The sequence below is a fragment of the Oryctolagus cuniculus genome, chromosome 1 (assembly GCF_964237555.1).
Source record: "Oryctolagus cuniculus chromosome 1, mOryCun1.1, whole genome shotgun sequence".
Lineage (NCBI taxonomy): Eukaryota > Metazoa > Chordata > Mammalia > Lagomorpha > Leporidae > Oryctolagus > Oryctolagus cuniculus.
Window position 1 is genome coordinate 50,587,226 of NC_091432.1, and position 5,900 is coordinate 50,593,125.

Sequence of the window (5,900 nt, forward strand, 5' to 3'; positions counted from 1 at the left end):
CACCATAATCTGGACTTGTGTTGGAGAATGTTGTCGAGAACAACTAGGGACGCGTGAGTGAGGGGTTTATTTCCCACGTGCTTGTCAGGTCAGAAGACAATCTGTTTATTTTCCTGCTACAATTTTATTCAATAAACTGAAAGGATGGGAGTTGGGGAAGAGGGTATGAACAGGATGTGTGCTATCAATTTGTCAAATAAATAATCGTGCTTGGAAACAACAGATTTTATTAATTAGACAGGATGGTGTATTATTACCATTAAAGTGTTATATTGCATTAATTTTTATATTTTACTCGGCTCCTAATTACTGTAAAAGATTTCGGGAATGAAGCAAAATAAAATCACGTCGCATTATACATAATGTAAAGATAGCGTGAATTAATTCGTCCGCGGCTCCTCGCCTGCCAGCCGCGGGAGAGCGAGAGGCGGGGACGGGGCCCTCGCCGCTGGGCCACTCGGGCCCCGGCGCTCCAGCCCCGGCTCCCGCGGCTGCGTCCCGCCCCAGCCCCGCCACCAACTCGCACCGCACCCTCTGGCACATCTCCCCAGGGCCTGGGTCTTTCTGGGGTGCAAATGCACGCCAGAGCGCAAGTGCCCAGAGGCGGCCGAGGGGTCGAGGGAGGTCCCGGGGAACGCAGGGGGAAGACGGGGGGAGGCGCCCCGGTCCCCCTCGGTGCCCAGGGGACTGCCGGGGCCCGCGGCTCAGTCGTTAGCACGTGGGCAGGGGAAATGGGCACCCCGGAAGGCCGCCCGGGGATCCTGTCTGCCCCTGCCCTCGCTGGGCGCCGCCTCGCGGTCGGGGCCAAGGCAGCCCCCGCCACCGCCCTCAGTGGAAATGTGGACCCAGGTGTTTGCACCGCGGACCCAAGCATGGCCCCTGCACAGCCACGCGCGAGCTCTGCGGCCGTAACCTCTCCGAACGCCACTTTCTTCTTCTGCTATGATTACTGAAAGGTTGTTCTGTCCAGGCGGTGGGTTCCCACGCCAGGCACACCTTCCAGGTAAGGAGGCGGCGAGCCAGGAGCTTGCGAGAGGACCCGGGGTCCCCGGGCGCTCCCCGTGACGGCACAGCCGCGCGGTCCCCGCAGCCCCGGCGCAGCCCTCCGGGGCCTGCTCCACCCGGGCGCGCTCGCCCAGGTCCGCGCTGACCCCCAGGCCCCACCCCGGGGGCGCGGTTCTCGGGGTTGGGGGAGCGGCCCAAGCCCAGCCACGTTTTTCTCCCGGCTGGGTCTTGGCAGCCAGGGCCCGGCGGCATTTCTCACGATCCACTGCCACCTACTGTCCGCAGCTGGGAGGCGCAGGCCGGGCGCCGCGGCCTCGGGGCAGCCGCCGTGGGGAGGGGGCAGGTCCCCAGGCGGCGCTCGGGTCCCTCTGCCTGGAACCTCTCCCTAGCCGGTGTGCTCTGGGTACCGCGTTGCGATTGTGCGGAAATCACTCAGCCAGGCCACCGTAAGCCCTGCGTGATCGCGCCCCTCTGGGGACAGGGCCTTGGGGAAAGCCCCTTGCTCCGGATCTGAGTCTACTTCCCCCTAGAGGTCTGAGCATCCTGCCTCTGGGTTGGAGGGGCTGGGTGGTGGGACTTGCGGAGACTGTTGTCCCCGTTCCAGTTTCCCAAGGGTTAGAACGTCACCTGTCTGACTCGGTCTGAGCCCAGACTGCCTCCAGCCTTCTCTGCCTCCTGGATGCCTCGGGTACCCTGAACTCGGGTCAGTATTAGCCAGCTCTCCAAAAGGACTCTGTCCTAAATTCTGACTTCGCGACACACGGGCCTGGGATAAGTCACTGATCCCCTTTGGTGCCTCATTTTCCTCATCTTTAAAATGACTATAATAGCTGTATGTCCCGCAGAGGGTTCTCCCCGGGATTAAATGAGTGAATATATGTGAAGCACTTGGGGTGGGGAAGATTTTTTCTGCCAAGGGCCATTTGGATATTTATAGCATCATTCGTGGGTGGGCCATGCAAGATGATCAACTTAAAAATCAGCCTGCTACAGCTATATGGAATTTTGAGTCCCGCCTTTTGTTGCCTAGACAGAGCCAGACCAAGTGATTTCAGTGGCCTTATATGGCCCACGGGCTGGCTCCCCACCCCTGTCACAAGGTCTAGCATGCAGTAAGCACCTTCTAAGTGCATTTGTTATTCAAGCCTTAGGGATTATCTGGGTCAGCATTATCTGTATGCCTGTCACCAGACCTGCCGCCTAAGTGCAGAAATCGCCTCTGATCCAGCCAGGAATCCACAGCTACTTGCACATAGAGGGAAGCAGGAGACTTGTGTATTCATTCATTCATTCATCCACTCAGTATTTATTCTACTATGTGCCAAGCCCTGTGCTCTGGGATTGCCTGGCTGTCAATGAAGATCCAGTCCCTTCCCTCGATGAACTGATAGGATGTGGAGAGGACAGAAGCCAGGCAATTGCATCGGTGAATACAATGGAAACAGCTGTGCTTAAGTGCTAAGAAGAGAGTAGCCAGGATCTCCAAGAAGAATGACAGCAGGGAGGGACAGGGGAGAGCTTGCGTATGTGGGTCCTGCAGGCAGGCCCCTGAAGAGCGGATAATTGAGAAGAAACTCAAAGGGGAAGCAGCAGCTAGTGGTTGCCTGGGGCACAGGGCAAGATGGCAAAGGTGATGGAAACTATCTTGCAGTAACAGTGGTCCGTGAATGTGGGTAACAGTCCTCAAGCTGTACTCTTTAAATGAGTGGATTTTGCTGCATTCAAACTGTATTTCAGTGAATCTGACTGAAACCTAGGAGCAAGCAAGTGTTCCAGACACAGGAAGGAGCTGCTGCCTAGTCCTTGAGGCAGAGCTGGTCTGCGGTGTCCTGGGAAGGCCTCCGTGGATGACATATGATGAGGCAGCAGGAAGGTTGGCAGAGGGGAGGCAGCGCCAGGACCAGCCCTCGTCCAGTCCAAACTGCCTTCTAAGCGTGATTAACAGAAAGAGCCTTGGGTTTGCTCTCAACGATTCTGAGCTCTGGTCTGGCCTTCCCAGCTGCGTCCGTTTGGATGCATGTAGTGCTGTGGGCATTTTTTTAAATTTGTTAAATAGGGATAACAAGGATCTTCAAGAATCCCATTAGTGAAGGCGAGAGCCGGGGCTGACTAGGACAGCAGCCGGACACCTAGGCATATGTACAGGTATTTTTCTTGAGCATTCACAAGACTGCTCATTGACTCTAATACCAACATACGTGGAGACCTATGCCCTTTTGAATAGCAGTTGGTGAGCAGTGGGGGGAGACAGAATTGGGAATTGAAGTCACTGAGTGTTTCAATATGTCCCCACCTACCCAGGACTGTTATTTTTCTCTTTTCCTTTGTCTCATAGTACAGTTTATAACTGTGCATTTAAATTCTCCATGCATTTCTTCAGTGTCTGGCTTTCTGCAGACAGCAAGCTCCACCAAGATGAGGACCATGTCTGCTCCCTGAACCTCTGTACCCCGGTATCCAGCTACCTGACTGGCACATAGAGGACACTCAATACATACTTACTGAATGAACTCACAGCTCTATCAGCCATTTACCCAAAGGCAATGAACAATCCCCTGGGCCCTTCCTGGCTCTTCCCAAGTAATCATCCCCTTTGCCACCCACAGAGGGCTCATCCCCCTAGCCTTCCTCTTCAGGTTTGCTTCATCATCCTCATCCTGAACTCAGCACTCCCACAGAGTTCATCTTTTTTCTTGGACAATGAACACCTACCTACAACGAAGCCCAGGAGGGCGTCATGTTGCCACTGGTTTTGTCCTTTGAAATTCCGAACTACGTTCACCTAGGTGTGATCCTCTGATTTTGCAGATGCAGGATCAGGTCAGCTGAAGAGATGAGTTGACGCATCCTGTGTCAAGAGCTGGAGAGAGGAAGGGACTGTGCTGAATAAACTCCAGCTTGCAGAGCTCTGGCTCCCAGGAGCCCTCCTCCTCCCCCTTCCAGGCCGCTCTGCCGGCTGCATTTCTCCCTCCAGGCCTCCACGGCAAACCCTGTGAGGATGAGTTCTCCAGAGACTGCTGAAAAAAGGTGATCAGGACACTGAGGTCCGCTGCGGTGCTTGCCATAGGCATCTGCTCCACTGGAATGGCCGTCACGGCGGGGGAGGGCTCTTTGGCAACTGACAGCTTCCCACGTCCCAAGCAGCATCTCTACAAGTACACCTGCTGGGGTTGCAGATTAACCACGACACCAGCGTGGGCCGTGCTGGTGAGGTCTCTGTGCCACAGGCTCAGATAGTAACAGGGATAGTAATAGGGATTCCTTAATAGGGTTTCCCTGTGTGTTAAATGGATGCAAGTAAAATGCTTAGGAAAACTGCCTAATAGAAAGTATTTGATGGGTGTTGTTTCTTTTATTGTCTTTTGCTCCTACCCTTTCTTTTCTTTCTCTATTACTCTTTTTCTTCTTTTTTATTCTGTCTAAATTCCTGCTCTTGCCTGAGTGTCATTAGTTCACTCCAGTGCATCAGTAAATGTTTGCTGACCCAATTAATCAATGAATAAAGGGAAAAGAAGGACAAGGGAGCTAATTCTCAGGGCATGATATGAAGAACTGATGGGACCAGCAGGGATTCAGCTGCTGCCACTTACAACACTGGCATCCCATGTTCGAGTCCCGGATTCTCTGCTTTCTGACCCAGCTCGCTGCTAATGCTCCAGGAAAGGCAGCAGAGCTGGCCCAAGTACTTGGTCTCCTGCCACTCATGTGGGAGACCCAGATGGAGTTTCAGGCTCCTGGCTTACACCTGACTGTTGTGCCCATTTGGGGAGTGAACCAGTGGATGGAAGATCTCTCACTGTCTCTCCCTCTCTTCATCACTCTGCCTCTCAAACAGACGAAGCTTTAAAACAAAAGAGGTGGCGCCGGCACTGTGGCATAGCAGGTAAAGACGCTGCCTGAAGTGCTGGCATCCTGTATGGGCACAGGTTCAAGCCCCGGCTGCTCCACTTCCAATCCAGCTCTCTGCTATGGCCTGGGAAAGCAGTAGAAGATGGCCTGAGTCCTGGGGCCCCTGCACCCATGTGGGAGACCCGAAAGAAGCTCCTGGCTTCTGGTTTCGGATCAGCTCCTCAGCTCTGGCCATTGCAGCCAACTGGGGAGTGAACCAGTGGATGGAAGATCTTTCTTCTCTCTCTGCCTCTCCTTCTCTCTCTGTGTAACTCTTTCAAATAAATAAATAAATCTTAAAAAAAAAAAGAGGTGAGGGTAGAATAAAACAAGATAATTTTTTTTCTTTGGTGTTTGTTTTTATCTTAACATTCAAGCTATATTATAAAAATATGTATTTTTATAAATATAAAATATATAAAAGCTGGGAAACCTGACAGGAAGGCCACATGTCTGCATTCGTGCTGTGTTTCCTTGGATGGCAGGCAACCTCTCTGGGCCTCCGTTTCTGCTGTGTCATCTCCATCCATGGATCTGTGAGTTGTCCATTCCATCTATAGGAGACGTGACGATGGCGCTTCCCAGCAGGTGAACAAGGCGGAGAGGGGGTGCAGAGCAGCCCAGAGTGCTCGGCAGAGGAAGCTGCAGAGGTGCAGAGGTGGCGCCTGCAGAGTCAGAGCCCTGGGAGTTTTACAGGACTCCTCCTGGACCACACCCACTCCCCCTCCTCTGTAAAACACAGTCCGCAGCTGCTCTGAGCCTGCAGTACCCAGAGTGTGCTGAGACCCTCACCAGCCCTCCAGGGGGGCAAAGCTACACTTTCCGTCCTCTGTTCTGCCCACCCCCCTTCTTCTCTTTTTCACTTTTTTTTTTTTAAGGATTTATTTGAAAGCCAGAGCTGGGGAAGGGGGAGCTCCCATCTGCTGGTTTGCTCCCTGAATGGCCGCAACAGGACTTGAACCAGCACTCACAGGGGATGCTCACCGGCGTAACCTGCTGAGCCACAA

At 53.5% G+C, this 5,900-nt stretch overlaps 1 long non-coding RNA gene across 1 annotated transcript; it reads left to right on the forward strand.

Annotated features, from left to right (window-relative positions):
- The first annotated feature begins 459 nt into the window (after positions 1–459).
- On the forward strand, positions 460–5,237 carry LOC138847044 (uncharacterized). The gene is made up of 2 exons (XR_011384662.1): positions 460–1,003; positions 3,386–5,237. It is a non-coding gene; the product is annotated as an uncharacterized lncRNA (long non-coding RNA).
- The last annotated feature ends 663 nt before the right edge of the window (positions 5,238–5,900 follow it).